Source organism: Triturus cristatus, chromosome 3_1, assembly GCF_964204655.1.
Source record: "Triturus cristatus chromosome 3_1, aTriCri1.1, whole genome shotgun sequence".
NCBI lineage: Eukaryota > Metazoa > Chordata > Amphibia > Caudata > Salamandridae > Triturus > Triturus cristatus.
The window spans coordinates 265251299-265273441 of record NC_140583.1 but is presented as its reverse complement, the minus strand read 5'-3'; the positions used below and the strand labels follow the sequence as shown (position 1 = coordinate 265273441).

The 22143-nt window shown below is 45.0% G+C and overlaps 1 long non-coding RNA gene across 4 annotated transcripts in view; it reads left to right on the top strand.

The window, feature by feature from the left end:
• LOC146860078 (uncharacterized) overlaps positions 1 to 22143 on the top strand; it is a 41833-nt gene that overhangs the window by 10887 nt on the left and 8803 nt on the right. The window contains exons 2-3 of one of the 4 annotated variants that reach the window (XR_014978783.1): positions 1596 to 1681; positions 21876 to 22089. This is a non-coding gene — a long non-coding RNA (uncharacterized LOC146860078). Of the gene's footprint in view, positions 1 to 1595; positions 1682 to 21737; positions 22090 to 22143 lie in introns of all 4 variants that reach the window. The other 3 variants (XR_014978781.1, XR_014978784.1, XR_014978782.1) reach the window with 3 other exon arrangements.

The window sequence follows — 22143 nt, the reverse complement described above, 5'->3', positions numbered from 1 at the left end:
TAGGGATTTGGCTCCACCCAGAGAGGTAATTCTGTCTCACCTCGTGTTATTGGCTGCTCAGTGTATCACTCCTGTGAACCTCTTGCGTTGGGGAATATTCTACATATAAAAAGTACATTGAACCTCCACACATTTATCTATTTATCTCATAGGCGCATTTCATGCAGAAAGCAATAATTTTTATTTTGTTGTTTTCACTGCATCAGGCTCTTTTACAATATTTCAATCAGGAAACAAAATGCACAACAAATCTTTCGGCTTTGCCTATGCTTATTTCAAAAAATGTATTTTACAATATTTCAATCAGGAATCAAAATGCACAACAAATCCTTTGGCTTTGCCTATGCTAGTTTTAAAAATTGTATTTTAGAAGCGTTGTTTAGTTGCAAATGTCAGTAAACTGAGATATGCGTTTAAAAAATATGTTTTTTACTATCCACAAAGTTTGCATAGATGATTTCCTTTTTCCCTTCTTCCTTCTTTCCATCTTCATGTGACTGGACGGTGTTTCACATTTGAAAAAATGGTCACAGTCCTAAATTATTGACATCCATATAGCTCAACCCATGAATAGGCTTAAACCAAAACCCAATCCCATTCTGAACTATGAAAACCGTAACTCTTGTAAACGCAAATACAAACATTTCGAGAAAACCTGGGGGTTTTGAAATTTCCTGAAAGTATTCACGTCCTTAAACCTACATGCGCTACTGCTGATCACCTCACTGACAATGACAAGTCAAATACCCAAATCATTTGTGAAATTGACAAAGAAAGTAACATTGTACTCAAAACAGTCAATAAGTGCATTAAACAAACACACCCCTTCCCACTTTCTGCCAATACTGTAGAGATCAGACAAAATAAAAACACACCTTCCACCTTTCACCCACTACTAATGCATTCCTCAATGCAAGATTCCTCCACAGTGTTATCAGTATTAGTGCGTGCATTGAAGATACATGCTATGATTACAACCATTTTACTGCTTCCCTCTTCAGGTTCATCGTCCAATCACCCCTCATCTGCTCGTTCACCAACATTAACACACCTCTCTGGATTGACATCTTCCCTTCCTCCATCTCCTAATAATTCCTTCAACTACTCAAAAAACATACCTGGTGTAGGAAGCTGGCTCTCTATATTGTGTACTAAAAAGAAGTACACTGTGCTGAGAGTCCAGAAAATCCCCAAATGGTATACAGAGGTAAAAGCAGATAATTCTAATGCTTTTTTTGTGGTAGTGTGGGCGAACTGTTAGGCTTATCAGAGAGTAGTGTTAACACATTTGTTGTACTCACAGAGGCAATAAATGAGAAACACACACATTTGTTGTACTTGCAGAGGCAATAAATGAGAAACACACTCTGAATACATCTGACACCAATTTGAAAAACTTAAGTTGGCTTTTATGTATTTTTTAAAAACCAAGAACACAGTTCTACGGTAAGTATTTTCAGAGTTAAGATTTTCCAAAGTTCGGAAAATATATCACTTTATTGCACAATTATGACCCATAGGAATCAATAGGGAAAAAAAGAAAAATTCATATAAAATCAGGCAATGCTTTCACAAAGCTCACCTTCTCGTTTTAGGTCGATGTCTGGGCCAGATCCAAAGTTCCAGCAGGAGAAGTTTGGGAGTTGGCGGGTGGAAGCAGAGTGCTGAGTCTTGGAAACTGGTGAGCAAAGACTAAAGGTGCACTAGAAAATGCACTGCAAAGGTGGACTTACAGGAAGCCTGGTGGGTCTCTTTGGAGGGAGTAGGTTGCAAGGGCCTGGGGGCCATGGGAGCAGAGCTGGCTAGTCTGTGCTGGGGCCGATGGGGCCAGGTGGAGAGCGAACAGGTCAGCCGTGCGCCTTTAGGGTCATCGCGGTCAGGAGCAGGCAAGCTTGAGAGTCCATCTCGGGACAGCTTGGCCACTCAGGAAGTGGGTCTCAGGTGTCTTAGTGTCCCTCAACGTGTGCTTGCTTCTTGTGCTTTGGGAGTCTGTGGTGGACTCTTCTTCCATGTTTTTACTGTTGGGATCCAGGACCTTGGGTATTGGTTTGCTGCGACTCCGGTAGGTAGTTTTTTCTTCTGTGGCGGTGCATCAGTTCTCGTGCAGCGGGTCTTCTTTGTCCTGGTCTTCTTTTTCGTCTGATGAACCTGAGATTCAGGTCTCAGGGAGCCACCTAAAATCCAAATTTAGGGGTGTTACAAGGTGAGACAAGTAGTAGCCAGTGGTCTTCTTTCCTTTAGGGTGTCTACACCCTCTAGTGACCACTTCCTGTGAGAAAGGGCACTACTGTAGACCTGATTCAAGATTTTTTTCATCATGTCAAGATGGTGGAATTTCTGGAGAGGGGTTCACCTGGCCTGCCCAACCCTAGGGGTTGTGCAGGCTGAGGAGGGACCCTCCTTCTCATCAGATTCGTGTTTCCGCCTTTTCTCCTGTAAAAAGTGAAACAGGAAAGGGGGCTTGCCCTCCCCCACTATCTGGAGGTTCCTGGGTTGGATTTCAAAGACAGCATTGCCTGTGAAGATTCCCACCAGGGAAGCCCATCTTGTCCTGCAAGAGGTGTGAAACACCCCGCCCAGAGCAGGTATTGCTTCTTTCCTCTTAGAGAGCTGGCTCTCACCTCCTGAGGTCAGAAACATGTCTGATGGTGGCATTCTGGTGAAAAAAGGCCGAAGACCCCAATAGTATTTGATTAGGTTTCAGGGGACCCTCTGAAAAAGGTCTCCTGTGTGAAACTATTAATAAATACAACACTTGCGTCAGTGAGGATTTATTTAGACATGATGTTTGTACCAAACATATTTGGAAATCAGTGAAGTCATCATGGAGCTAGGAAACCCGTGTTGATAAGTATCCAGCCAATGTACTATTTATGGCTTCCCTTTTCACTCACAACATCACAGAATGTACTAGATATTGTAGGGGCAAATCTGGTCATGCGAATATGCCCACACATAGGCTATAATGCACCCTGTTTAGGGCTAAAGGTCTGCAGTAGGGGAGACTTACCTATATCTTATGCAGTGTATGGGTGGCATGGCATACAGGGGTGTGTGCCATGTCAACTCTTTGGATTTTCCTGCACCAGGGCATGCAGCCTGCAATGTTAGAGTGCACAGCCTTAGTGAGGGGGCCATAGGGTGGTACAATCAATACTGCAGCCTCAGAGGACCTTTTTCAGTACCCCCACCCTAGGTACCATGGGAACCACTCACTTGGGACTCACAGGGGTAGATAAAAGTGTACCAAACGTGGTACATTGTTTTGGAAAAGAGAGATGGCATTGGGAACCTAGTTAGAAGGGTCTTAGTGCACATACAGTTCAGAATTATATCAGGCATTAGGCAAAAACTGGGGGCTAACCATGAAAAAAGAGGCACTTTCCTACACGACCTCCCCAAACGAAAGAGGATGAGACTAACCTTTCTCTAGAGAGTCTTCATCTTCCAAGTGGAAGAACCTGGAAAGGCCATCTGCGTTGGCATGGTCAGTCCCAGGTCTGTGTCCACTGTAATGTTCAGTCCCTGTAAGGATATGCAGCCGCGGCCCGTGGAGGGAGTTCCGTGGGACGGTAAGGCGGGGCGGAGGAGGGGCAGGGTGGGGGGTTCTAAAAACCAGAATATGGATAATTGCAGGTAAGTAAACAATTAAATAAATAAAACGAATTTCGTAGCGCGCGCTGCATCGCATTTTGAAGCCGGAATCCAGAAGAAGGCCCTGGACTGGACCACATCCTTCCTATCCGGCAGAACCCAGAGAGTCCGCCTCCCGCCCTTCCTATCCGAAGCCACCGACATCATCTGTGGCGTACCCCAGGGTTCATCCCTCATCCCGACCCTGTTCAATGTCTCCATGGCCCCCCTCGCACAAGTGGCCCGCCAGCACGACCTGAACATCATCTTCTAGGCCGACGACACCCAGATCATCCTCTCACTCACCAAGGACCCGCACATCGCCAAAACCAGCCTCCAAGAGGGAATGAAGGCCGTCGCCGAGTGGATGAGGAACAGCCATCTGAAACTGAACTCGGACAAGACGGAGGTTTTCATCCTGTGTCCCACCCCCTCTGCGTGGGACGACTCCTGGTGGCCGACCACATTGGGAGCAGCGCCAACACCCACGGACCACGCACGCAACCTAGGATTCATCCTCGACTCCTCCCTCTCCATGTCAAAGCAGGTCAGCGCCATCTCCTCCTCCTGCTACAACACCCTCCGCATGCTTCGCAGGATCTACATGTGGATCCCGATAGAAACAAGAAGAATAGTGACCCAAGCCCTCGTCAGCAGCAGGCTGGACTACAGCAACGCACTCTACGCAGGCATCCCGGCCAAACACCTGCGACGACTACAACGCATCCAGAACGCCTCAGCCCGACAAATCCTCGACGTACCCCGCCGCAGCCACATCACCTCCCACCTAAGTGACCTGCACTGGCTCCCCGTCAACAAGAGGATCACCTTCAAACTCCTCACCCACGAACGCAAAGCACTCCACAACAACGGACCAGCCTACCTGAACGACAAACTCAGCTTCTACACCCCCGCCTGGCAACTCCGCTCCGCCAGCCTCGCCCTTGCCGCCATCCCGCCCATCCAACGAACGTCCTCCGGTGGCAGATCCTTATCCTTCCTCGCCGCCAAGACCTGGAACACCCTTCCCATCCACCTGCAACAGACCCAGGACCTGCTGACCTTCAGGAGACTTCTCAAGACTTGGCTCTTCGAGCAGTAGCAGCACCACACCCCCCCCCCCCCCCTCTGCGCCTTGAGACCCTCACGGGTAAGTAGCGCGCTTTATAAATGCACTGATTGATTGATTGATTCATAGGCTAGCGCAAACCCTTACATAGATGTCAGCCATGCTAGATGCAGGGCCCTTTGTTAAGGGATAGGATAGGGTTGGGCCCAGTCCATTTGCCCTGGAGGGCCCAGGTGCCACAGGCTCCAAAACCCACACCTTCTGTCCTGGTTGGAACTTCACAATGGGAGCCTTTTGTTCCTACCAGAGCTTCTGGAGCCTTTTGGCGGGATCATGGTTTTTGTTTGCTTTTTTCATGTATTCAGTCATCCTCGAATGAATGGCAAGTACTTAATCCACAATGTCTTGTTTTGGTTCCTGGAGTGGTCTCCCCCATCCATCCTTAATAAGACAGAGGGTTCCTCTTACAGGGTGTCCAAATAAAAGTTCAAAGGGAGAAAACCCTACTCCATTTTGTGGCACCTCTATGTAACCAACATGCAGGCAAGGTAGCAAGACACCCACTCTCCTTCTGAGTTTTTCATGGAGTTTGACAATCATGCCTTTTAGGGTCTTGCTAAATCTTTCAACAAGCTCATTTGTCTTCAGATCATATGGTATAGTGAACCTATATGTCACTCCACACTCAGCCCATACGTGTTTCAAGTATGCAGACATAAGGTTTGTACCTCTGTCTAATACTACCTCCTTAGAAAAGCTAACCCTAGTAAAAACACCAAGGTGGGGCCTGGCCACTGCAGGTGCAATGGTGGTCCTTAGGGGAATTGCCTCAGGGTACCTGATGAACTACCAGCAAAATAAATGTGTTCCCTGATGCTGTTGGAGGGTCAAGGGGACCAACAATATCAATCCCTATCCTTTCAAATGGTACCCCAACCACAGGAAGTGGAATTTTAGGGAGCTTTTCAGTGGCTACCTGTCTTGCCACTAGCCTGACAGGCGGCACAGAAGTTGCAAAACTCCTTCAGCTTCTGGGACATTCCTTGCCTGTAGAAGTGGGTGACTAACATCTACAGTTTTTTAACAAGATGCCCAGCTAGAGGAATGTCATGGGCCAATGTTAGGAGAAACTTTCTAAGCTGCTGAGGCACAACCACTCTCCTAGTGGCACCAGGTTTGGGGTCTCTGGCCTCAGTGTAAAGGAATCCCTTCTCCCAATTGGTCATGTGAGAACCACTTGCACTTCGCTTTTCTTGATCAATAGCTTACTGTCTCAAGCCTTCAAGAGTGGAACAGGTTCTCTGCCCCTGGCACACTTCCCTAGAGGGTCCTCCTGATCCAAAGAGCTCTGCTGTGTAAGGCCAAAGCTCCTGAGGCTCAGTTCCCTCTGAGGCTGATAAGTCTTCTCCTTGAGGAGAGGGGACTTGGTTCGGTGTCTGTTTTGAAGCTGGTTTCTCAGACTTCCTGCTCTTTCTCTTAAAAGGTTAGTCCATTATTTCAGGCTCCAACACTTCTTTTTCACTCAGTGTTCTGCTTTGCTCCCTTGTTTTTACGCTCACCCATTCAGGTATTCCCAGCATAGCTGCATGGGTTTCCTCTTCTACCTCAACACATGCTGAATCCTCCAAATAATTTCAAAGCAGACACTGTATAGGAATAGCAGAAGACATAACTAACCTTTTGAGGCCACTAACCCCTTCCCAATCTAAGGACACCAAGCCAATTTGGAAGTTCCTTAGCCTGATTGTCAATGTTGAGGACTGTATAGGTCTGTCCTAGGGGATATTGATCTGGGTACACCAGTGGCTCAGCTACCATGGTGATGCTGGCACCAGTGTCCCACAGGGCTACCACTCTAATACCATTAATATTTGGCTCGTGTCTGTATCTCTCTAGGTTACTGAGCCAGATTGCCAGGGTAGCTTCATCCATCCATCCGTCATTTGAGACTAGGGTTGCCTCAGTGAGCACCTTGACATGGTCAGGGCTCACCCGTGATCCCATCTGGACACTTACAAGTGCATTTACTGCAGGTGTGCTAGAGGTATTCTTTTTGTTTTTACAGTTAGGGTCTCCAGTTTGGTGTTCAATTGTCTTGCAATCGAAACATTAAGCCTTCTTGGGATTCCAGTTTTTACCCTGTTACCCACCCTTCGACTGGGATGAGTTTCTGGGTCCACTCTCCTGAGCAGGTTTTTTGGGGGGTCTTTTTAGTCACCATCTTTTTGGCCTCTTTCTTTTGGTCACCCCATCACTGGTAGTTTTAGTCACCCTTGATTTCACCAATGGTCTGCCTTCTTCCCCAACTCTAGAGGAGAAAGTGGACCTAGGTCTACCAGACGCTTCTGTAACTTCTCATTGTGACAATTACTCAAAAGATGCTCCTTCATAATTAAATTGAAAAGCCCTTCAATGTTATTCACATTGTTACCTGTTAACCAACCACCTAGTCTTTTCACTGAAAAGTCAACGAATTCCACTCAGGATCGACTGAGTTTTTCGAGTCTCCCTAAATCTTATCCTATACTCTTCAGTGGTGAGTCTAAAACCCTCAATCAGGCTACCCTTCATGAGGTCATAAGATGCAGCATGTTTTTCAAGCAATTTCATTAGTCTATCCCTCCATTTACCTGAGAATAGTTTCCACAAGAGAGGAGTCCAAATTTTCTGGCTACTTTTCTACCTATATAGGCCCTCTGAAATGAAGTGAACCATTTGGTAAAGTCATCACCATCTAAATATTTAGGGACAATACCTATAGGGAGTTTAGAGTCATAAAAACCTTCACCCTCCATATTAATTTGTAGGCTGTCACCAAGTGATAGGTCCGAGGTCCATCTCTTTCCTTTGTCTTTCTATTTCCAGGAACTGTGCTTTTAAGTTAAGTCTCCTGATCAACATTCTCATCCAGCATGAGGTCCTCCTCTGAGGGGGTGTCATCTGTATCTGAGGGGACTGACTAATGTCCATTCTCAGTATTATCTTCATTGACATTATCATCATCCTCAGACTGGTCTGCCAAGTCTGGGTGATCTTATTCAAACTGAGCTTTTGAAGATATTCCTTTTTTGGACTTTTGCCTGTTTTGATTCCGTACCCTTTACAAAGGGCCCTGCATCTAGCATGGTTGACGTCTATGTAAGGGTTTGAGCTAGCCTATGCACACACTATTCTTATTTCTACTTGCAATAAGTATACAGTAAGTGGTAAAAGTATGATTGAGAGACAGTAATTCAAACTCTTTCAAGTAATCAGTCTGCATCCTCTATTCAACCCCTATTTATCCATTGGGTATCCTCTATACCTCTCCCCTTTTCTGGTAACAGGCAAACTATAGGATTCTGCCTCTGAATCTGTAACTATGTTGGTCACAAACAAGGAATGTAATAATGAATTTCAAATACAGGCATTTCTGTGATCCATGTATTATAACAAGCGAACAATCGGGTTTTGCCTCTGAATTTGTAAAAATGCTGGCCTTAGACTATGAAGATGATAACTGATTTCAAAATGCATGCTTAACTCTGACCCATGCATTGCATGGATAGTCATAATTCTGTATGTTGCCTTAAACCCACCAAGACGCGATGCTAGAGGGCATCACAGATTTTTAAACCATGCATCGCATTGATAGAATTACACTGCAATGTGATCTTTGAGTTTCATCAATCACAAGGTGTTCACTTATGGTGAAAATGTTGATCGTTATCATGTGTCACATCATTACAGTTTCGGATCTTTTAATCCTTTACACATGATTATGTTTTTTAGCCCTGAAGAAGTCGAATGGGTAATTCCACACAACGAAACACATGTAGGCTGGGCAAATCCTTTGAATAAAAGATCAAAAGAACACCGAACGACTGTGATTACTTGAAAGAGCTTGAATTACTGTGTCTCTCAATTATACTTGTACCACTTACTGTATACTTATTGCAAGTAGAGATAAGAATAGCGTGTGCATAGGCTAGTGCAAACATTGTTATTTTGGACCGTTAGGTCCATTCAAAGGGCTCAGGGTGTTTTCCCTCACGGTTTGCACCTCTCGATTGGGACATATCCTGAATTACGCACACTCAGGAGGCGCCAGTGCCTCACACAGAAGAGCACCCCACCTTTCAATTTCCGTCTATGTAAGGGGTCTGGTCGAGCGCCTGATCCTGGCTGCTGATTTTCAGGCATTATTTTACTAACGTTGGGACCTTTTTATGAAGTGAAATATAATAACTACACAATAAATACTTTGTCCTAATCAAGTTCCAATTTTAAAATTTCAAAATAATTTAATTCAGGGAGTTAACCAAGGCCCTAGCAGCTAATTTTAGAAATTTGGCAAAAATAGATCAATCAAAAGTTTGACAAGCTATAAACAATTTTTTAATTTACTTATGTGGTCAAATATTGACAAAGCCGTTACATCAAATGCAAAGTTTTCTATTCCACCGCTGAACCACCAAATGTAGGAAACTGGCTCTCTGTATAGTGTACTAAAAAAGTACACTGTGCAGAGAGTCCAGAGAATCCCCAAATGGTACATAGAGGTAACAGTAGATAATTCTAATGTTTATTTTGTGGTAGTGTGGGCGAGCAGTTAGGCTTATCAGAGGGTAGTAATAAGCATTTGTTGTACTCACAGAGCCCATAAATGAGACACACACTCAATAATAAATCCGATACCAATTTGTAAAAATAAAGTACATTTTAAAGTATTTTTTAAGACCAAGAACACAGTTCTAAGTTAAGTGCTTTCAATGATACCATTTTTCAAAGTTCGGAAAACATATCACGTTTGTGCGCATAGAAATCAATGAGGAAAAAGAAGAAAAATGCATATGAAATCAGGCAATGCTTTCACAAACTTCACCTTCCTGTGTTAGGTCAATATCGGGACCAGGTCGAAAGTTTCAGCAGGTGAAGTTTGGGAGCATCCTGGGGTCGGAGCAGAGTGCTGAGACTCTTAGAAACTGGTGCACAAAGATAGAAAGGGCCACTTGAAAATGCATTGCACAGGTGGAATTATAGGTAAGTCTGGTGGGTCTTCTTCGAGGGAGAAGGTTGGAAGGGCTTGTGGACTATGGGATCAGAGCCGGTTAGTTGGTGCTGGGTCCGGGTGCAGACCGATTAGGTCAGCCAGGCATCATGTGTCTTTCGGGTCTTTGCGGTCAGGAGCAGGTAACTTGGAGAGCCGATCTTGGGACAGTGGGGCCACTCAGGAAGTGAGGCTTGGGTGTCTCGATGTCCCTCAACGGGTGCTTACTTCTGGTGCTTTGGGAGTACGGTGTGGACACTTCTTCGTGATTTTTACAGTTGGGGGTCCGGTCCGGTGTATTGGTACTCCACGGCCCCGGTAGGTCCTGGTGCTTCCAAACTTAGTGGAGAGGCAGATCTGACGCTCTGGAGCTGTTGTACCTCTTATTGATTTTGTGCTGCGTTCAGGTCTTCGGGGAGAAGCAAGTCAACAAACAGGACTTCATGGGATCGCTGCCTGTGGTGTGCAGGCGAGTGATACCTTGACTTCAACGGAGCTTCTGTGCGATTCCTCGAAGATTGTAGGTTGCACGTTCAGGACAACACAGCAGGCAGCGATTGTCGACTCCTTGGAGCAGCTAGCAGGGTTTGGTGCCTTTTTCTTCTGCAGCAGGGCTTCAGTTCTCGTGCAGCGGGTCTTCTTTGTCCTGGTCTTCTTTGTTCTAATGAATTTGAGGTTTAGGTCTCTGGGAGCCACCTAAATACTGAATTTAGAGATGTTACAAGAGAAGACAGGCAGAAGCCAATGAGCTACTTACCTTTAGGGTGTCTACACCCTCTAGTGACCACTTCGTGTGGAAAGAGACACTACCTTATTCCTGATTAGAGGTTTTTTCCCCTTCTCAAGATGGTGGAATAGCAGGAGAGGGTTTCACCTCACCTGCCCCATAGGGGTGGTGCATTTCCTGAATTTCCTCCCTTCAAAAGTGGAACAGGAAAGGAGACTTGGCCTCCTCCACTACATGTAGGTTCCTGGGTTGGATTCCAAGGGTGGCATTGCCTTTTAAGCTTCCCGCCCAGGAAGGCCATCATGTCCTGGAGGAGGTGTGAAACACCCCGCCTATAGCAGGTATTGTTTCTGTCCCCTGAGAGCGCTGGCTCTCACCCCATGATGTCAGAAACATGTCTGGTGGTGCCTGGCTGGTGAAAACCAGCCAAAGATGCCACTAGTGTTTGGTCACGTTTCAGGGGACCATCTAAAAGGGTCTCCTGTGTAAAGTTATTAATACACCCAACACTGGCATTAGTGAAGATTTATGAAGACAAGATGTTTGGTACCAAAAATCTTAGAAATCAGTGAAGCCATCATGGAGCTAGGAAACTCGTATTGACATGTATCTAGCCCTTGCACTCTTTATGGCTTTCCTGTTCACTTACAACATCACATAATGGACTGGACATTGTAGAGGCATATGCTCATACATAGGATATAGTGCACCCTGCCTTGCAGCTAAAGGTCTGCAGTAGGGGTGACTTACCCATATCTTAGGCAGTGTATAGGTGGAATTGTACACAGGGGTGTATTCCATGTCTACTCTTCGGATTTTCCTGCACCAAGACATGCAGACTGCAATGGTAGAGTGCATAGCTTGGTGAAAAGGCCCTGGGGTAGCAAAACCAGTGCTGCTGCCCCAAAGGATCCTCTTTAGTACCCATGCCCTAGGTACCATGGGTACCACTTACTAGGGACTTACAGGGGTAGCTAAAGGTGTGCCAAACGTGGTGCCGTATTTTGGGAGAGATCCGGCACTATGAATCTGGTTAGCAGGGACCCATGCACATACATTTCGAAATTACATCAGGCATCAGGCAAAAAGTGGTGGCCAACCATGAAAAAAGAGGCACTTCCCTACTCATGGATTCAGATAACCTCATATCACCCTTATTTTATCTCATGAAAATAGCTTCAAAAATGTTGCGGGCTCCCATTTCAAAATCTTGTATACTTCTGCATCCTCTAGCAGGGCTAAAAACTCACTACTAAGACAGAAACACTCCATATTATCAATTACGTTTTAGAAATCTCAGGTAATGGCAATTCTCACTTCTGTGGGCCAGCCATTCGCCTTCGCACTCTTTGCGAGATTTTTCAATGCTATTTTTTTCTGGGTCACATGATTTGTGACAGACAATACATTCAAATGAACTCCATCCCATCCATGTAAAAGCTCTCCGAGCCCACGCCACAAACAAGAATGTAAACTCATACCTAATTAAAGCCATCTAGTCAACATATTCCTTATAGCTCCTCAGCATCTGCTCTCAAGGGATTTGTTTAATTGTACTCACTTTCAGTTTTCTTCACTTCTTCAGAGGTGCCAATTGTATTAAGTTCGTTGCACACTAAGCACTTCAAAAATGATTGCATGGAACGCCTAGATTGGTATTTCCAGAATGTTGCTTTATTTCTGAATTCTTCTTTGTAATATTGAAACTAAAGATTACTGAGGCAAGTTGCAGTTAAGTATATATTTTAACTGCCTGTTCGCTGCATGTATTTAGTTTCAGCTCTGAAAACTAGCTTTTCACTACCTGAGTGATTTGTTAATTGCACAGTAGCTTTAGTTGTAAAGGTTTTTGGCCAAGGTACTTGAATTTCAAAGAGAATTGTAACACAGGTTATTTAACATATCTTGTGGTGGTTTCTCAATGTGCCGCTTAAGTACAATGGGTTCTTCATACTGCCATTGATTAGCAGGGAATGAAAGTATAATAATCCAGGAGAAAATGAAAGAGAACCAGGCTACATGGAATGTTAGCAACAACGACTATGGTTCTAGAACCAGGATGGTTCCTTACAGAGAGAAAGGGGGAGAGAGAGAGGCAACTAGAGGAGGAGGTGTTCCAAATAAAAGGGCACGGTATGAGGTCAAACAACCCAATCTAGTATCACCCCTCAATTTAAGGGTGGGAAGGGAGAGAGACCCTTTTCTTATTATAGCCCTCACTCACTCTAATAGTGACATGCTTCATCATCAGGCACAACCCAACTCCTAAAGGTCGGGGTGGGCTCAACCATATTTCCGGGGAGCACTTATGAAGATATTGTGTATGGGGGCGTAACGTTAAAGATAAGATTCCTCCCCCACTCCTAAAGTATCCTTTATTAGTGAAGTGGGAGGGAGGGAAGGTTAAAAAATACGATAGTAAGGTGGGAGGATGTGATGGTCCTATGAACCTAAACTAGACACCAACATGTTTCAGCCCTTGCTATTGGCCTATTGATGGTCCTGGGCTTTCATCAGGGTGGGATGCGAAAACGTCACTTACCCCAAAGACGTGAGTGCAAAGTGGGCATGCAATTTACATGTATCACACTGCAGAATGTTTTGGAACACGTCTAGTACTTGCAGCTGTTTTCTACGGGAATTACCTGGAAAAGAAAATGAGAAAATGGACAAAAACACATATAAAACACACTTTGTAACATATGTGCGGTAAAGCCAGAGGGAGGCATATTGCTGCAGTGAAGCTTCATGATGTTGTTCCGCTTAAGTAGGTGCCGTGGAGGTGCCTGGTATTGTTGTGTGGGGAACACCAGAATGGGACAGTGATCTGATCTGGTGATCAAAAAACGAAGTTAATACCAGTGAAACACCACCACAGTTGTTCAAAAACCATATGGACTATGGAATAAACATACATGCATAATTTCCTTCATTCATGCTATTCGCAATTAGTGTTCCTACACAGTGTCACACATACACACAGAACAGTCTTAGTATTATATATATTTTCACTGCCGTTTTTTGGGGTACTCACCCCAATTTCACAGGGCACCAGTTCCCAGCTTGAGGGGGAGGCCTTGTTGTCACACGCTGTATAAAGACATAATGTTGAGGATTGTTAAGATAACTGCCACCGAAGACAACGAATGACAATCCCATTGGGGTGTATTCGAATGCCAAGCATCTTGCGGTAATGGAAATAGGCACTTACTTCGTCAAAGTTCCATCCCTGTATGAGACCTACTGTGTGCTCCGCTCCCCTGCTTTGACTGTATGTGAGTGCAGCTCCACAGATTAAATATCCACTTCGCAGGCGCGAGTGGACCATTGGGGCAGTTGGCCCCGCCCTGGTGAAACTCAGGAGCTGCACTGTGATAGGATGTTCGTTGGGGCTCGGCTTGGTGTCAGAGGGGCCGTGACTTAGCTCAGGCGTATTCAAGTTCACGAGGTACCAGAGGGGTAGACCTTCCATACCGTAACCTCTGCGCATGTAGCGGGGTAGTGAGTCACGTATTGAAAATGTAGCTAGTGTGTCAGGTTATTGTACAGCCTATCACAGGAGAGTGGAATATTGCCATAAGGGCTGGTTCTCATGTGAACATAAAAGGGAGATAGATCTGTCAAGGTAAACTCGTCCGTAGTATGGGAAGACAAATTCCTGCGTTGTAAATAGGCAAGTGTTGCGGAGTAGTCCGCCCCGTGCTCCTTCTGTATGTAGCTGGTGTGTCGGCTTTTACTCAGCATAACCAGTGTAATTCCAGGAAGTGCGGAATTCCGTCAAGAAAGCTGATGCTCATGTGGAGAACACATGGTTAAGAGGGCTGTCAAGGTGATCAAGGGCTATTAAGAGCTTATATGAAGTGGTTGAGATGTACATAAAGCAAGGGTTTTAAATCAGCCAGCTAGAAAGGGGCTCGATTTGGAAAATCTGGGAGGTCTGAATACTTCTACTCCAAGAAGATACCATGTTCGTACGCAAAGCACCTGTGCCTTAAATGTAAATAGCGGGTATAATCACATCATTTTTTTATATATACCTGCGGAAACTGGAATCTTTCTGGTTTCATATAGTCTAGTGATGTGATTGGTGGTCTCGTTTAGAACCCGAAGATATTAAAGGTTCTCTATGGAGTAATAAGAATGTGTTGTGTTCGCATCTGAATAGAGTTGTCGGATGATGTGTTGTAAACAAGAGTAACTCCAGAACAACTGGTCTACAGGACACACGTATCTAGCCTGAAACTGAACTTAGATGGTTATCTATATAGATTATTCAACTGGTTCCAAGGAACATCATCATTTGGGGCCCTTGATATGTGTCAGTAATCGGCACACCCATATTTGTTCTTTTAGAAGAAGTGTTTGTTGAACCCTATCCTGTGGGTTTACTATTCTATGATCATCCATTTCAAATCACTGTCTACATGATGCGATTTTAGAAATGGGGCAGTAAGTTTGGTCATGGCCCTCTCACAGCGAATTGTGCTTCTGTGTTAGCTGATGCAGATTGTTATCTTTCTGGTGGTCATGCTGATGTAATCTAGGCCACAAGGGCAGGTGACCATGTATACAACGTTCATGCTGTTTCAGTTTGTATGGGTTCTTTGTTCCCATGGGGTCCTGAGTCCCAAATCGATGGTTCTGGTGTGTGTCGTCAGGGGACAAGCTGCACAGTTTCCACTTGGGATATTGCCCATCACCGGAGGTAAATCCCAGAGTGTGTCCTGTCTGTTTGTCGCTCTGCTGGTGGTGTTGCTGTGGACCAGTCTGTCTTGAATGCTTCGGTTTTTTCTAAATGAAAATAAAGGTTTTTCAAAATCCAGTTAATTGGATGTAAGTATGCGCCAATCGTTATTGATTGTTTTTTTTATTAAGTTTGACTCAGAGTTGTATGTTGTGACGCATTTTATATTTTGATTTTCTGGTTGGTTGGTTTTTTCGCGGAGGCTGTCTCTGGAAATATTACATACTCTTTTTCTTGCTTTGTTCACTATTTGGGTTTGGGTACATCTGGTCCTAAAGCTTCTTAGTCAGTTTCTCGGCTTCTTTTTTGTGTTTCTTTTTTGTAGTCTTCTGTTTTTGAGCAATTGCGTCTTATGCGCATAAATTGCCTACTAGTAGATTTTCTCTGAGAGCTCTGGGGTGTGCTCTCTCAAAATGAAGAAGACTGTTGCGGTCAGTGTATTTAGTGTACAGTGGAGTAAATAGTCTTCCTTCTTCAGCAGTAATGTTCACATCCAAAAAGGACACCTGCATGTTGTTATGTGTCATCGTGAACTTCAGGAAGGGATTTCTTTCATTTATCCAATCCTTGAAGGAATCTATGGTAATGTTATTTGTTTGCCAGATCACCAGGATGTCATCGATGTACCTAATCCAAAGATGTATCTGGTTACTGTATGGGTTGTTGGCCCAGATTTTGTGATCCTTAAACCAACTCATGTATAGGCAGGCCACGCTGGGGGCAAAAGTACTGCTCATCGATGTTCCGTGGCATTGCAGGTAGATCTTGTCCTCATAGCTGAAAAAATTCTCCATAAGAGATAGTCTGGCCAGTTCCATGAACCAGTCTCTTGGGGCATTCCATTCACATTCTTGAGTTCTTAAAAGGTCTTGATTCACTTTCAGGCTCTCTTCTTGAGGGATGATGGTGTAAAGTGCTTCTACGTCCAAGCATATAAGTATTTCTTTCGCTGGATCACACAACACATCGCTGAGGATCGTCAAGAGGTGTCCTTATCCTTGAAATAGGATTTGGCCTTGGTGACTAAAGGCCTCAGGTACCAGTCAACACATTTTGACAGAGGCTCTAAGACCGAAACAATGCCAGAGACGATTGGTCTGCCTGGTGATGAGGTCTGTCCTTTATGTATTTTGGGGATCATGTAGAATCGCGGGGTGCTGGGTTCCGTGGTGGTCAGGAATTCTCTCTCCTTGTTAATCCATCCTTTCTCACTTGCTTCTTCTAATAACAGTTTTATCTTGTGTTGAATTCTTCTTGTCTGGTCGGTGCGGAGAATGGTATAGTTCCTGTCATCTTGTAGCAGTGAATGGCATGCCATTCTGTAATCTTCCTTCTTTTGGATTACTATTGCTCCGCCTTTGTCTGCTGGTTTTATCACAATGTTTTCTTTTTCGCTGAGGGAGTTAAGAGCGGCTGTCTCACGTTTGCAGAGATTGTGGACTGTATTTGGTTTGGGTCTGTACTGTTCAATATCTTTTGTGCCCGCCTCCTCAAAAACCAGTATTTCTGGAGGGATGGCGGACGGGTAAAAGTGTATTTTTTCTTGAGGTCGGTGTATCCCTCTTCCTTTTGAGCTGGGGGGTTGTTCATGAAGGAAGCCTTAATTCAGATCTTCCTGGAAAACTCTGCAAGTTTACTTCTGGTCCTGAAATTATCCATTTCTGATGTGGAGACAAAAAACTAGTCTTATATTAAGAACTAGAAGCTCATCTACTGAAATGGATTTGCTGGACAGATTACCTACCATATTCACAGGTTGCTTGGACCCAGTTGTACCTGCCCCCTGGTTTGGCTCCTGGTGTTGGCCCCCTCTGTTATGTCGTTGCTCCATTGAACTCTCCATCCTCCTCTACGGCCTCTTCTCCCTCGTCGTCTGCCGAAACCTAAAAAATGCTGGTTTGGGAGGTTGGGTTAGTAAAACGGTATAGGTTGTGGCATAGGTGGATCTTGGTAGAGAGGTGGATCATACTCGTCTGGCCAGCACATCATCTGTTGATGTTTGAAGGTAGCATTAGGAAAGTTTCCTCTTAGTTGTCTCCAATGTCCTCTCCAGAATGTTATCCATGGAAAGAACCCAGAAAGGGCTCTAGCTTTGGAGCTAGATCTCCATTGGCTTGCAGCCATTGGTTAGCAGTGAAAAACATTAATTAAAAAGTAAAGTAAAAAGAAGTACAAGAATAAAAACAAGAATACAAGAAAGTAGAACACGCAATTCATTAACAAATGTTGAAAAAACCTTTGGTTAATTATTTGGTTAAGGGCTAGGCGTAGAGGGGCATTTGGAGATGTGTAGCTTTGTTGAGATATTAGGGTTATTGTTAGAGTAATTTATTGTACAAGAGATGATGTAAGGTTCACTGCATAGCTTAGGCTTCTCATTGAGGAAATTGTGGATAGAAATTAGGGGTTAAATCAAGTAAGGATTGATTTAGATTAACTTTAAAGTTAAGTTTGAGCCCGGTTTAGAGTAGGGGATAGTGTAAGGGAAGGTAAAAGTGAACTGGTCATTTTATGGTTTGGGTAAGGTTTAGTTTTACGATTGAGGTAAAGTTATGCCTTTAGTGAGTAGTGGTATCAAGGTTATATAAGGTGTAGGTGTGTGGTCAAAGTTAGAATAATGGAAGATACAAGCGATGTTTTACAAAGGATTGTGCTGCAGCAACAAATGATGGACAGAATGCAGAACGAGTCAAACATTCAACCCAGTCAAAAGATCTGAGTTAAATCCATCATTTGTTTGCTCACTACGCCACCCTAGTTTGGCCTCAGCAATATGCCCATCAGTCTTGACCCTGTTCCTCATGGGAAGAGTCCAGCCCAAATTGCCAAGCCAATTCTCCCTGGACCGGAAAAACAAGCATCCTTGGGCTGGTTTTTTTAACACCCCTCCACGAGCCCTGCCCGCCAGCGTCAGCACAAGTCGTGCTCTGCCCGCAACTGAGGCAAGACACTAACGCTGCCAAGGCAAAACCGCAACTCGGACGCGTCTGAAGGCAACAATAACTTTGAGACTTAGCTATCTATCATATTGTTTGAAGACAGCATTTTTTCAACTTCTAGAACTGTACAACAACAGCTCACACTACTAATAGGTCCTGAAGAATGCCCCATGACCCCCTCCTGGGGCACTGAATGGGCAGAAACATGTCGACCTTTTGATATGGACACCTACAGTGCTCTGGTTACATAATCTAACCCTCAGCACCACCTCTTTTTTAAAAAGTCTCCCCACACGCCCACCAGATTAAATTGTCATTTCTTGAAGGCAGTGTGGGCGCGACACTTTTAACCTCACTATCATCACTTTTGCACCACTATTACTGATCACTACTAAGAAGCAGTGGTTCCCTCCAGGTGGAGGCAGCATGACTAACAAGAGACCCAATGATAATGCTGACGCGTATTCTAAAGGCGGAGAACCAAGATAAACCGCCCATACCACTCTAAAATACGCTATTGAGGGTTCTCATTAACACCTATCCAGTTGTTGAAAATTTCAAATTAAGATTTATGAACCCCTACTTCTAGTTACAAGTGATCCATTCCCCCCTTGATTTACGACATATGCTTTGGAAGATGAATGGATGACTATCTCTTCTAGCTCCCCCCTCTCTTGATTGGATAACACCCCTCATCAGCCAGGCTAGCTTGAATCATGTGGCACAGCGAGCAAGGGACCCACGTATGGGCATACCCATCGCACTTACAGCGAAAGGTGCTGTGGCAACAAATGATAGACGGAATGCTCAATCAAACAAACATTCACCCTCAGTCAAAAGATGTGTGTTAAATCCATCATTCTTTTTCTATGTACGCCACACCAGTTTGGACTCAGCCATATGCAAATCCATCTTGACTCTGCTCCTCATGGGAACTGTTCAGCCCAGACTGCAAAGCAGAGTCCTCCCTAGATCGGAAACAAGCATCCTGGGACTGGTTTCAGGGTAGCACCCCTCATCAGCTAGGCTAGCTTGCATCGAGTGGCACAGCAGGCAAGGGACCCACATCTGGGCATATCCATCCCACATAGGGTAAAAAGTGCTGTGGCAACAAATGATGGGTGGAATGCTGCATGAATCAAACATTCACCCCCCATTCAAAAGATCTGAGTTAAAATAATCATTCATTTGCTTACTACAGCACCCCAGTTTGGACCCAGCAATATGAAAATCAGTCTTGACCCTGCTGCTCTTGGGATCAGTCCAGCACGAACTGCCAAGCTGAGTCCTCCCTGGACAAGAAGCAAGCATCCTGGACTGGATTTGGGATAACATCCCTCATCAGCCAGGCTAGCTTGAATCCAGTGGCACAAAGAGCAAGGGACCCACTTATGAGCATACCCATCCCACTTAAGGCAAAATGTGCTGCGGCAACAAATGATGGACAGAAAGCTGAATGAATCAAACATTCACCCCAGTCAAAAGATCTAATTTAAATCCATTGTTCTTTTGCTCATGAGGCCACCTCTGTTTGAACCCAGCAATATGCAAATCAGTCTTGATCCTCCTTCTCATAGGAACAGTCCAGCCCGAACTGCCTAGGCGAGTCCTCCCCGGATTGGAAACAAGCATCCTGGGATCGGTTTCGGGCTAACACCCCTCATCAGCCGGCCTGGCTTGAATCCAGTGGCACAGCGAGCAAGGGAGTCACATCTGGGCATTCCCATCCCACTTAGGACGAGAAAGTGCTTTGGCAACAAATGATGGATGGAATGCTGAATGAATCAAATATTCATCCCCAATCAAAACATCTGAGCTAAATCCGTAGTTCCTCAATATGCCACCCCAGTTTGGACCCACCCATATGCATCCATGGGGAGCAGGGTCAAGACTTATTTGCATATGGGTGGGTTTAAACTGGAATGGCTTGGTATGCAAAAAAGATGGATTTAGGCCCAGATCCCTGTACTGCGTGTGAATGTTTGATACTATTCAGAATTCCGTCCATCAATTGTTCTTTTTGCTTTTGATTTGACACCGCGAGTGGGAAGTCAATGCCCGGACGTGGATCCCGTGCTCACCATGCCACTGGATTTAAGTTGGCCTGGCTGATGATGGGTGAAATTTTGAAACCGGTCCAGGGAGATTATTTTTAGTTCAGGGTGGACCTGGCCTGGCAGTTAGGGCTGGACTGTTCCCATAGGGAGAAGGGTCAAGACTGATTTGTATATGGCTGGGTTTAAATTAGAATGACATGGTGGGCAAAAAAACAATTGATTTAGGCCTAGATCTCTGTACTGGGGCCGAGTATTTCAAATTGTGCAGCATTCTGCCCCTCAAGTGTTCTTTTTGCATTTGTCTCCCCGAGTGGGATGGGTATACCCAGCCGTGGGTACCGTGATCACCATGCCACTTGATTGAAGTTAGCCTGAATGATGTCAAGTGATACCCTGAAACCTGTCCCAGGATGCTTGTTTCTAGTCTAGGGAGCACCTGGCCTGGCAGTTTGGGCTTGACTGTTCCCATGGGGAGCAGGGTCAAGAATGATTTGCATACAGCTGTGTTTAAACTAGAATGGCATGGTGGGCAAAAATAACAATGCATTTAGCCCAGATCTCTGTTCTGGGGGTGAAAGTTTTGACATTGTACAGCATTCCGTCCATCAGTTGTTCTTTTTGCATTTGTCACCACAAGTGGGATGGGTATGCCCAGGCATAAGTCCCGTGCTCACCATGCCACTCGATTGCAGCTAGCCTGGCTGATGACAGGTCATACCCTAAAACTGGTACCACAATTCTTATTTCCGGTCCAGGGAGGACCTGGCCTGGCAGTTTGAGCAGTACTGTTCCAATGGGGAGCAGGGTCAAAACTGATTTGCATATGGCTGGGTTCAAACAGAAATTACATGGTGGGGAAAATAAATTATGGATTTAGGCCCAGATCTCTGTACTAGGGGTGAATGTTTGACATTGTTCAGCATTCCGTCCATCAATTGTTCTTTTTGCAATTGTCATTCCAGACGTGGGTCCTTTGCTCTCCATGCCACTGGATTTAAGCCAGCCTGGCTTATGGTGGGTGATACCCCTAAATGTGTCCAAGGATGGTTGTTTCCGATCTAGGGCAGATTAAGCCTGGGTGGAGTTTGCGTATCCTCGCTACACAGAACTCCGTGAAACACTACAAAACACTCCACCACGCTACGCGAACTTGCTTGTCCTGCTCGTTCGCGTGACATTGCCGCCATACGGCAACCCGGATTGCGTTTACGGGGTAAATAGCACACAAACTACACCATGTGGTTGCACATGGGTGTGAACATCTTGTTCTTTCTCTGTCATTGTGCTAGGGCCTACTTTTGGAATCCTTTGTAATTCATTCAATCCTTGTTACCCAAAACGTTTTTTCAGATCTATTTTATCATCTTTCCTTCTGTCCTTCCTATGATATATTTAGCACTTATTTCTATCTTTTTTAGTGCTTTTAGTGAGTTTTGCACTGTTTTCTTTTTACTTCCCTCTTCATTTTTTTACTTCCTTACTTCTTCTTTCTGTTCTTCTTTTTAGTTTAACATTTTATTTTCCTTCCTCCCCCCTCAGCATCATGGCAACAAAGCGTGACCCAAAAAAGGAGGCAACCAAGAGCTGCCTTCCTTGTGGAAGGTGGTGCCTGGAAGGAGTGCAGCTCTGGGCCCAGTTTTCAGAGATGGAGGTGACATCGCTCGTTTTTTTTTGCAGCGCCACTTCCCCTCCACACTGGCAGCAGGCGGCAGGCCTGGGTCCAGGTATGGGCCCTGGGAGCGCCAGCAGCGCTTGGCAAGGGTGTGCAGGGCAGTGTATCGCTGCCCCGAGGTCCAGCGCACCCACAATCAGCTGACGCACAAGTGGTCCGATATCCTGGACTCAGAGCAGGACCTGCTCGACCTGCTAGGAATCTAGGTTGTGGGACTTGGTGAGTATCTAATTATTATTATTATTATTATTACTTGTGTGTTCTATGTTATTG